At 47.1% G+C, this 11,628-nt stretch overlaps 1 pseudogene; it reads right to left on the bottom strand.

Annotated features, from left to right (window-relative positions):
• Window positions 1-2,125: 2,125 nt before the first annotated feature.
• On the bottom strand, window positions 2,126-2,244 carry LOC124467620 (annotated as a pseudogene).
• Window positions 2,245-11,628: the final 9,384 nt, after the last annotated feature.

Genomic DNA, 11,628 nt, shown 5'->3' with positions numbered 1-11,628 from the left:
GAATTTGCGAAGAAACTGCATAGATCATCACAACAGCCTCGTTTGCTAAGGGATATGAGTGTGCAGGACAGTCTTAGTACCCACAGGCAAATGAAGACATAGTGTGTGGACGCACACACGCACACACACTCCAAGATTTACACACACATGTACACATTTGTAGGCACGGTTCACCACACTAAACAGGTTTATTACGACCTTCCCAGATTGGACATGTGATGGATCACAGCTCAGGTGGGGAGGGGTGAATCCATCAAAGAGTGTTTTATAAAGACCCTTCCTTCGCTCCCGGCTCCACGGCCAACACACACACACACCCTGCTGGGCTAGGGGAGTGGTTGTGTTCTGGTCCAGTGGAGCGGTCGAGGTTGGACCGCCTGCTCATGCCTCGCTCCTCTCCTGCTCCGCTCTGTTTATTATTGGGGTTATTTGTAGGACTGATGTTGTGTGTAAGTGGAAATCTTTGAGTGTGTGTGTGTCTGTGTGTGTGTATGTGTGTAAGCAGATGAGTCTGTCCTCACAGCAGCAGTCCACTGGGTTCTTCTCATACAGAGCCCAGAAACACATCTGATCATTTATCTTTTCGGCCAAGATAGATGAAAAGGAAGAGAAGGAGGAGGAGGAGAGGAGCAAGGGGGAGGATGAGGAGGAATGCATGGAGAAAAAGGAGGAAGAGGAGAGAAACCAGGGGAGGGCAGAGGAGGAAGAGGAACAGAGGAGCCAAGGGGTGGAGGAGGAGAGGAATGAGGGGGAGGAAGATGAGGAGGAGAAAGAAGAGGAGGAGGATGAGGGGAGGAGGAGGAGGAGAGGAATGAGGGGAGGAAGATGAGGAGGAGAAAGAAGAGGAGGAGGGAGCGAGGGGCAGGAAGAGGAGGAGAACAGGAGAGATGACTCGCGCTCATAAGTCCTTGTCGTTCTGTAGCTCTGTTCCAGCCGTTTGATTCATTGGGGGGTGATCTGGGCGGGCGAGGCCAGGGACAGGGTGACTATTTTTGGGGAAGACGATGATGTATAGGGTACTCCTCTTGGAGGTTTCACGCAGTCAACTGGTTGGTCAATTTTGCCTATGAAGCCTTAGAATAGAAACAAAAGTTATATTTATTGTTCATTGATCCAATTAACATGAATATTATCATAGTTTGAGATAACCCCTGGGGTTATTTGTCCAGAAATCTGATGATCTTAAACACAGAAAGAGATGACGAGAAGAGTGTTACTTCAGCCACTAGGGGGCAATCACAGCACAGGGGACTTTTAGCTTTACCTCACTGTGTTCGTGCTTTAGGAGACCTGAAGAAAGTTGTCCTCTCTCTCTCTCTCTCTCTCTCTCTCTCTCTCTCTCTCTCTCTCTCTCTCTCTCTCTTTCTCTTTCTCTAATGTTCTCTGTCTCTCTAATGTTCTCTCTCCCTCTCCACCCTCCTCCCCTCTGCCACCGCAGGTTCTCCTTACATAACTATGTCATTAGCGTGAACACGACAACTTCTACATGCTGCCCTTCTTCAACAGATGGGTCGCTAAAGGCTATGGAGGATGAGAGAGAAAGAGAGAGACAGAGAGAGACAGCCACAGAGAGGGGAATACCTCAGGAAAATCTTTGTCTGTGTAGCTCATAGGGAAACGTACCTTAAAACAACCAGTGACTTGGTGTGCGTGTGTTGGACAGATTGTGTGTGTGTGAAGCTCATTCTAACAGCACCGTTAGACTTTTTGTCAAATACAAAGAGGCAACTAAAATACTCAAAACTAAATATGCTTGCCATGCTGACAAAAAGTGTTTTGCCATTTATTAACCTTAAAATAGTTTCATTCTGTTACCTAAACTGTGCTGATCTCATCATTCCAACATTCAGGATTCTCTTATGGGCTGTGATGAGTTCATCTATCCAGATGTGGTATTTGACAATGGAAGGTGGACTCTATCTCTCTCTCTCTCTCTCTCTCTCTCTCTCTCTCTCTCTCTCTCTCTCTCTCTCTCTCTCTCTCTCTCTCTCTCTCTCTCTCTCTCTCTCTCTCTCTCTCTCTCTCTCTCTCTCTCTCTGCAAAATGAAAACGGCTTCCAGCCCCTTTAATGAAGGACTACTTGTGTATATTGCAAGATTTCAGTTTCCAAGTGAGTGAGCAAACGAGCATACAGCACCTGGTATTCCCAGGCGGTCTCCCATCCGAGCACTAACCAGGCCCGACCCTGCTAAGCTTCCGAGATCGGATGAGATCGGGCGTTGCCAGGCTAGTTTGGCCGTACGAAATTCGATGACAACCATAGGCTACTTATCCATATCCAGATGTGGTATTTGACAATGGAAGGTGGACTCTCTCTCTCTCTCTCTCTCTCTCTCTCTCTCTCTCTCTCTCTCTCTCTCTCTCTCTCACCGGACCGGACCAGAACAGACCAGAAAGAACAAACCCAGACTTGACCGGGGAAGATGGATCTGACCAGATCAGGCCAGCTCTACCATAACTCACTTTCCTGCCAACAGAGGACACCCTGACAGGTTCCTCCTTTGCTGGACGTTTGAAACAAGGCCAGATGCCAGCAGCTCTGATTAGGGCTCTAATTGGTCAGGATTGGTGATTAGTTCGCAGCTTGAGTTGGAGAGTGTTAACACAGTTAGGTACTGCCCGAGGAAGACAGACAGTTGGAGAAGCAGCTGGAGAAACAGACGGATAGATGGATGGACAGGCAGACAGACAGAAAAAGAGACAGGCAGAGAGAGACAGGCAGGCAGAAAGCCAGACAGAAAAACAGATCGTACATTTCACTCTAAAGCGCCCTTACTTTAAAGCGATTTAAATCAGTGGGCATTTATTGAGTTTGATTGATTGGTTTGATTGATAAAATATATATTGATTAGACTGATAAAAACATTCTAGCATGACTATCAGCAACATCAGTCCAGAAATGACAGCCGTCAATAGATTATGATAATGTGATTCTATAGCCAGCACTGTCAAGAGCCGATTCCATCCGAGACGTTTTATTTGTTTTTCTGTTTGATTAGTTTTTCTTTTTCTTTCCTGGTCCGTAAAACACAATGTGATGGTCTTCAAGTTATGGAATGCCACTCTTCATTCCAACAGCTAATTACAATCTGTCAGCTCTTGAATCTAGACTCTTTAATTCCATTACCTTCTGCAAACACCCCCCCCCCCCCCCCCCCCCCACACACACACACACACACTCAAACACACACACACACACAGTCCACTCTTCATAAGCCACACAGAAACTTAGCATAGAATAGTTAATTAAGCGTAATTGCTGGCTTGACGTGTGCAGGACTGGGATCCAGGATGGTGACTGAGGAAAGGACAGAGACACACACACACACACTGCCAGAGATATACACACACATGTTGAGTGAGTTCCAAAACCTGGGGCTTTCTCTCTTTATTTCTTTTTCTCTTTCTTGTTCTCTTTCTTTTTCTCTTTCATTCTTTCCTTCTTGTTTCTGTCTTTCCTACTCATGCATGTACACAGACACACACACACACTTCCTCACAAACCCATGCATATCCACACACAGTGCATGAAGGACACACACACTCACACATGCACACTCACACAATGACTTAGCACAGGGCTTTATAATGGCTTTGATCAATTATTGATCCAAGGGATTTTCTCACTGTTTGACGAGGGAGAGAAGAGAAACGCGTCCATTTTGTCCTCTCAGTGAATGCACTCTCAGAGCCCCCTTCCACCTCCGACAGAACTCCACCCTCACTCTCTCTCACCCCCTCCTCAGAACGCCACCCTCACCCACAGTCCCCCCGCCTCACCCACAGCTTACCCTCTACCCCCCTTCTGTTTCTCCGATACAGGGGACGAAGATCCTGGGTTATTCAGCTATACATCTTTACTCAGCTCACCCCAGTTCTCCCCACGTTTGGATGTGTGCGTCTGTCTGTGTGTGTCTGAGTGCGTGTGCGTATGGGTTCAAGTCAGATGTGCTCAAAACAATAGACCCGCGGAAAATTCACATTCACAAAGAAAACCCAGGCGTCAGGGAGTTTAAATTGCCTGGCCGTCTGGTTCAGTGGCTGTCTGATTCCCATTTTAGCTGGCAGTCTGGCCAGGCTGGGTCTGGGTCTGGGGGCGGGCACAGCTATTGTCATCTGACAGCTTTGTTTTCTGGGCCACCAAAAGCACACGTCAGGGACAAGAGATGTGCAATGACTCATCTATTCTCTTGTGAATGTGTGTGCGTGGGTGTGCATAGGTGGGTAAGGGACGTGAGTGTGTATGCCCTTGGATGTGTGTATCTGTGTGTTGGTGTATGTGTGTGTGTGTGCATCTCAAACGACTGGATGAGGCAGGGATGTACTGTGTGGTCATGATACAAGGTTAGACAACACCACCCTGGTCTCTAGGGTCAGGTGGGTGGAGACGGACAGGGGCAGAAGCCAATAGCTGCATTCGTTTCTTAACGTCAATCCTGACGGAGACCGTGTTCATAATATTACACATGCAAACATAACCCTCTTTCTCACTCTTTCTTCCCTCACTCACTCACTCACTCACTCTCGCTCTCTCTCTCTGTTTTTCTGTCCCCATGTCTCTCTCCCTCTCTCTCAGCCTCTGTTTCACCCTCTCAATGTTTCATTAGTGCTTCCTAACATAATAGTAATACATGCAGAAAGGTTCTGAATGTGATCTTGAGTCTTGCTTAAGACTCAAGATAGTGTCTGTTGAGTCATGAGCATGGTGTACAAGTATGTACAATATCTATTCACTGCACACACACATATATATGCACAGTATACGGTATATGTATGCATAAGATAGTGTCTGGTATGATAATGACAATATCCATTCTCATGCTCTACGTTGTTGTTGTTATGAGTTGCTGAATATGTTCTGGATCCATCGGTAGCTGTTGAGCCATTCCCACAACCCCTTGCACTTTAGATGGCCTTTCACCAATAACTAGACACCTTTGCCATACCCCTGACAACGTTGGGGTTTTGAGCACGACATGGACAGCAGTAAACATGTTAACAGCTTTCTATATGGAGAGAACGAAAAAGAGAGGGAGATGGAAAGAGAGAGAGAGAGAGAGAGAGTAGGGTTGGAGAGTGTAGGAGAGAGATAGAGGTTATTACAAACATCCACCCTCACATGTCACCCTGCCTTGATGCAGATTCACTGGATATTCTGAGCTCATTTCCTGTCTACAGGAATGCTTATTGAAGTTCTTCATACCACTGATGAAAGTTTCTCCTCCCCTCTCCTCTCCTGTCCTCTCCTGTCCTCCTCATCACTCTTCCTCATGAATCCTCTCCTCACCTCTACCCCTCACCTCTCCTCCTCCTCTCCTCTCCTCCACCCAGGGATCAGAGAGGAGGATAAAGCTTGGAAAGTGGGAAACCAAGTTAGCTTGTCTAGAGGCAGTTTCCTCCTCCTGTTCATGCACGGGTTTATTGCATGGTGTGTGTGCCAGAATGTGTGTCTTTGAGCGTGTGTGTGTGTTTTCTGTTCATGCTCTGTTTGTACTGGCACCAGGTGAGCTCTTGCTTTGAATGAGCAGGAGACAATGTGTGTCGGAGACAGAGAGAGAGAGACAGAGAGAGAGAGAGAGAGAGAGAGAGAGAGGGAGAGAGAGAGAGAGGGAGAGAGAGAGGGAGAGAGAGAGGGAGAGAGAATAAAAAATTCATACGACTGCAGGTCCCAGAATCCCAAAAGCTCTTCTGTCTTCGCCAGAAGTCCTCTGGTTCACACCGCCCGGCAGGGGAAGAGCGATAGGGCCAGACACACACACACACACACATGTACACACACATGTACACACACACACAGCAAAGGAGCAGTGGGCCAGAGCAAGTGTGAGTCAGGAGGATACTGATAGAGAATCAACAAAACAATGTGCAGTGTGTACGCACACACACATACACACACCCCAGCAAAGTGTGTGTGTGGGATCCCTGCCTAATGTTAGACGTAGTGCTCCGGCAAATACTAAACAGTGGTTGCATTCGCCAGCTCATATCCTGTTTTTGCAACAAGTTTAACTTTGTGAAAATAAGGCCTGTGTTCTATTCATTATTGTAACAATTGGAACCATTTGAAATGTTCTTTTCAAGCTTTCAACCATATCAACATACTGGCAAACTCAATTTAACATGCACTTAAAATACTCCCAGTAAAAAAAAAAATTATGATTATGATTTTTGGATAGCTTCTGCTAAATAAAGCGTCTGGTTCCCAGCTTCCTTAAAAACAGCAAGACAAAAGAATCACAGAAACATTAACTTCTCTATCTACTGCAACGTTTTCATAGATACCATCACACTCCAGGCTAGTAGAAACAGGAGAGGAGCTGGAACTGGAGGAGAGGAGAAGAAACAGCGAGGAGTAGAGGAGGAGGAGAAGAGGAGGAATGGAGGAGAAGGAGAGGAGGAGTGCAGAAGGAGGTAGAGGGGTGGAGGTGTAGAGGAGGAGAGGAGAAGAGGAGGAGATGAGGAGGAGAGTGGGAGGAGCGAAGGAATGGTTCAGGAGGAGGAGAGGAGGAGGAGGAGGAGGGAAGAAGAGAGGAAAGGAGGTGAAAGGGGAGGAGGAGAAGTGTCAGGTTGAGAAAGTCTGTTTTTCCATCTAACTCTCTCACAGGAAAGTGGGTCAGCAACACACACACATAAAAACACACAACCGCTTCCACACTCACACACACACTGCACACACACATACACACACACACACACACACATCGAGCCCCCTGTCAACAACTATACAGAGCTTGTAGAGCCATGCAGTGCTGCTCTGAGAGCTGGGAACCAAAGTGCAAAAGGCGGATCTGAGAGTAAGGGTGTTTGTGTGTGTGTGTGTGTGTGTCAGAGATGGACGTGTGTGGGTGTGTTGTGAAACAAATGTATGTGTGTGTTTGTGTGTTCCTCCAGATGATTACAGAGATGATCTAAAACATTGTCAGTCTTAATTTCATCTAATGAGTCTTGACCGTTGAGGTAAATGTGATGTGTTGTGGTTTATTATGACAGCGGTTTCACTGCGCTGAATAGACACACACGCACAAAGACCGTTTTCCAGCCAGCCCCATAGACTAGAATGTTCTCATGTGAGTACACTGCCTCTATGTTTGTATGTGTGTGAACAAGCATCTGACCCCTGAGTGGCCCGGGTGTGTGATAGTGTGTGTGTGGCTTGAACACTCTGGTCACACACTCTGGTCACATCCTCTGGTCACACACCCTGGTCAAACACCCTGGATGGGTCATCCATCTCTGGCCTGCTAGCAGTTCCATCCTCACGGTCATTCCGGCCATTCCTCCTGCATCGGGCAAATATGTTGACATGGCAGGACCATTTACCAGGACTCTGTGATGAATGACATAAACACACCCACACACACACATTCACACTAAAGCACACGTCCATACGTACGCAGACACAGGCACACTGAAGCAACCACACACATCCACACCAAAGCAGACCTACACACACATGCGAGCGCACACACACAGGCAGAAATGTATGTCTTACGTGCTTGCTCACACTCCATTTTCCAACACACGTCACTCTGCCATGAGTGATGGGAGGCAGCAAGCCCAAATGTCAAGGAAAAGGACTCACATTCCCTGGGTTGTCTACCTAATCATCTCACTCCAGACTTATGCTTTCTCTCTCTCTCTCTCTCTTCCTCCATCTTTCTTTCCACCTTCCCTCATTATCTCTCTACCACCCTCTCTTAGCTTTTCTCTCTCTTTCTCTCCCTCCCTCCCTCCCTCCCTCCCTGTGACAGAGAGACCATGGGAACCAGGTCAGTGTTTGTGAGGGGTGTGGAAGAGGACAGAGTAGACTCAGGGGACAGACTCTACGGTCTTACCTAAACACTGCACCATGTCAACTACAGTGCACTGTCGATGGACAGTGCTCTACAAGCACTGTCCCCCGACCTCTCTCTAGCCTGGCCACATGAATCCCCTGACTGCTCACTCTGGGCCCAAAAACGACACTACCCATGATTCTCTTGGTCAACTCCCTCTGGGCCCAAGACTACACTACCCATGATTCCACTGACATCATTCCTCTGGACCTACACACTACTGATGGATAGATTGAATCTATCAAGGTTGAAAAGATGACATGATCATGATGCGGACTTTGTATTTCATGGGAGCATCTGCATCTCATAACACATGGCACAGAGCAATTAGCTCAAAGGTATCCATAGCTGTCGGTTCAGAACCTAAGTTAAATATACAAACAATAAACAAGCTACCACACAAGTCAACATCTCTTTAATCCAGCGAAATTGTACATAAAGACAACCAACTACAGTACATAGACATCAATTCACTTACAGGCCAAATTGATCTTATCTTGACATCCACCCTAAGGCATTTAGCCAGCCAAAGCTGGTCCCATGTCAGTGTTCATGACCACTTCACTTCCTCAAAATACACCAAGGCTGATGGGCAATCAGCACCCCTGTCTCATGTGTCATCCCCTGACCCTGCTGAGACTACAGGGAGACATCAGGACAGCAGTGAGGGCACGCCACACATTCCTGGACTGGAAGACTGCTGGAGTGGACTGGCTGCTATTCTACGGTCTATCCTGCGTGCCGAAATACAGACATACTGTATATTATGGTCATACGACGGACATACTACAGTTACACACAGTCATGCACACATGTGCACACATGGCACTGTGACACACAAACGCACACACACACTGGATTTTCTCTACTATCAGTGAGTCCCACATGTGTCCTCTGTATCTCAACATCACTTTCCGTTGCATGGATGAGATGATATCATTCATTTAATCCTAACACTCTCTTCTTCACTCTCTGGCTCTTTCTCCCCTCTCTCGGTCTCTCTCCCCCCCTTGCTCTCCCCCCTTGCTCTCTCTCTCTCTCTCTCTCTCTCTCTCTCTCTCTCTCTCTCTCTCTCTCTCTCTCTCTCTCGCTCTCTCTCTCTCTCTCTCTCTCTCTCTCTCTCTCTCTCCAACCCCTCTCTCCTGAGGCATAGCCACCAGGGTAGTGACAGCAGATGTGTCACCTGCTCTCTGCACACCCCCCCTCTCTCTCTGCTTCACAATCATCCCTTCTCTTCTCTTCCTTCTCATCCTCTTCTTCCGCCTTCCCTCTCCCTAGCCCCCACCGGGACTGTTTCCACACATCAAACAACTTCTCCTCCATCCATTCATCTCTGCAGGTCTCCTTCTCTTCACCAGTCCATCTCTCTATCCCCTCCATTATCTTCTCTCCATCTCTCCATCTCTTCATCCCTCCATCTCTCCTTCTCTTCATCCCTCCATCCGTCCATAACCCTTCCGGGTTCGTCCAGAAAGGGCCATTCATGCAAGGATTACAGACATCTGTCCACTGGGATGCCGGCATGTAGGGGAAGTGGGGAGAGGAAAGAAAGGGAGAAAGAGAAGAAGAAAGAGAGTAAAAGAAAGAAGGAGAAACAGACGGCGAAAGAAAAAAGTACCAGAGTAAGGAAGAAAAAAAGATAGAGGCAGGAACAGAGAATGAAAGTAATGCATTACATTAAAGAACATTTACTATGGGATTGGTTTGGCTAACCCTTCACTACATCTCAAAGGTATTTTACAGACACACACACACAGACACACAATTTCAAAACACACACACACACATACACACACTCACACACTTACAAATGAAGAACAGTCTGCCTATTACTATTCAAATGGGTTTATCTGGAAAATGTCTTTTCCACTCCATTGTTCCTGCTCAAGGCTTCAGGGAGGGCATTAATCCCAATCACAACGTTCATTTTCACACACGCCAAACCATTACGCTGCTCTGGCATACCTCCTTACACTTTTCTGCACACAAACATAGGTTCCCACACACACAAATGCACACACTGTGTGTGTGTGTGTGTCTGTTGCGCAATTATTTTGAGAACTGGTTATTGTGCGAAGTTTGTCGAAATTTGCCAGATGTACTGCTCTGGACTCTGAAGTTGTTGCCATGTTGAGCTGCGCTAGAGAGCCAGGGGTCTTGCAAAATCAAATGTTGAGCTTTGATGGAGGCATGGCTCTCGTGCTAACTGTGTGCTGCTGATGGGCACTACACCAGTAACACTCAGATTACCAGACAATGCCCACACACACACACACACAGTGAATCCGGACAAACACATGCATGAGCACTTGCAATTCCAGTGTACAGTATCCACAAACACACGGATACACAAGCAACCCACACAGACACACACCACAATGCACTAGTAATGCATGTACGCAGTGTACACAAACACACGCACACAAACACAAGCACAGATCCATGCCACCACGGTCACAGACACCTCTCTTCACGTGTTCGATCCATACAGCAATTCAGCTCTTGATCATTCATTTGCATCCAACCAGCATGCTTCTTCCACAGAGAGCAGCTCTCTGAACTGTTAGGTGGAGAACATATCGAATGGCCCACAGCGCTGCTATCGATGCTCCAAGCCATTACTAAAGATCAACCCCTTTAAGAGACTCTAAGGGTTCTGTTCATTGGACCCTGGGGGCAATACTTCAGATATCGTTGAAAATGCTTGAATTATAAGGGGTGGGCCTAAACGAAAAAGGTTAGGGCGATAACATTCTCAATGAGATCATCTAAGGTTAAGGTATACGTAGTTGTGGTGCTATCTTGTGTGTGTGCGTGCGTGTGTGTGTGTGTAACAAGACCCATGGATGAACAGTTTAGCAACAGATTCTGAGCAAAGTGTGTGTGTGTGTTTATGCATGTGTGTGCATGCACGTGTGAGACTCTTACATAGAAGAGAGACAGAGAGAAAAGAGAGAGAGAGACAAAGAGAGACAGAGAGAAAAAGAGAGAGAAAGAGAAAGAGAGAAAGAGAGAGAGAAAGAGAGACAGAGAGAGTGAAAGACACAAAGAAAGAAGAGCAAACAAACTAATGAGGCCTTGGTTCAAATTAGTCCCAGGAGTCTTGTTATTCAGATTAGGTTTCAGAATAGGGTAATCCCAGGTCCTGTAGACCTGTATTACTGTAAAGACACCTGCAGTACCAATTATACTACCTAACACAACACCTGTTACAATGACCAGAACAAACAAGAAAACAAAAACATGGATTTCTACATTTTGTTCATTTCTTGTCACGGCATAGATTGGAAAGCCTGTGTCGCTGGCTAGTCATTGGGAGTCTGTGTGTGTGTTATATTACGGGGGGACTGTTTCTGTCTGCCCTTAGGGGAGTTCCAGGCAGTTGCAGTCCCAGTCGGGCAGCAAGACCCCGGGCTGAGACCCCGGGCTCCTTCACTGGGCTTCCAGAGCAGGCGTACTGTTTCATCAAGGTCCATCTCCCATCATTAATGCAGCTTCACGTTCCTCCAAACCCCCCTCCCCCCTCCCCCCCCCCCCCCCTCCCACTTTTAAAATGTCAGACCAGGGGGGGTTCCGTGAATAAAACATGGTTGGATTCGGACTGGGCTTGGATTTACCCTGGGGGGGGAAGGGAGAGGGGATGAAGTCCTCAAAGATACCAGAGAAGGTGACTCTGTCTTGGTAACCCTCCTGAGGAGTCCTTAAAAAAATCAGGGTAGTGCTCGGCATGGCACTCAATACTGTGCATTGACGAAAGCTGTGTTGAAATGTGACATTGCTCCGAAAAATACCA

This window comes from Hypomesus transpacificus, chromosome 4 (assembly GCF_021917145.1).
Source record: "Hypomesus transpacificus isolate Combined female chromosome 4, fHypTra1, whole genome shotgun sequence".
NCBI classification, from domain to species: Eukaryota; Metazoa; Chordata; class Actinopteri; order Osmeriformes; family Osmeridae; genus Hypomesus; species Hypomesus transpacificus.
The sequence above is the reverse complement of the archived record's forward strand: the minus strand, read 5'-3'. Positions and strand labels throughout refer to the sequence as shown.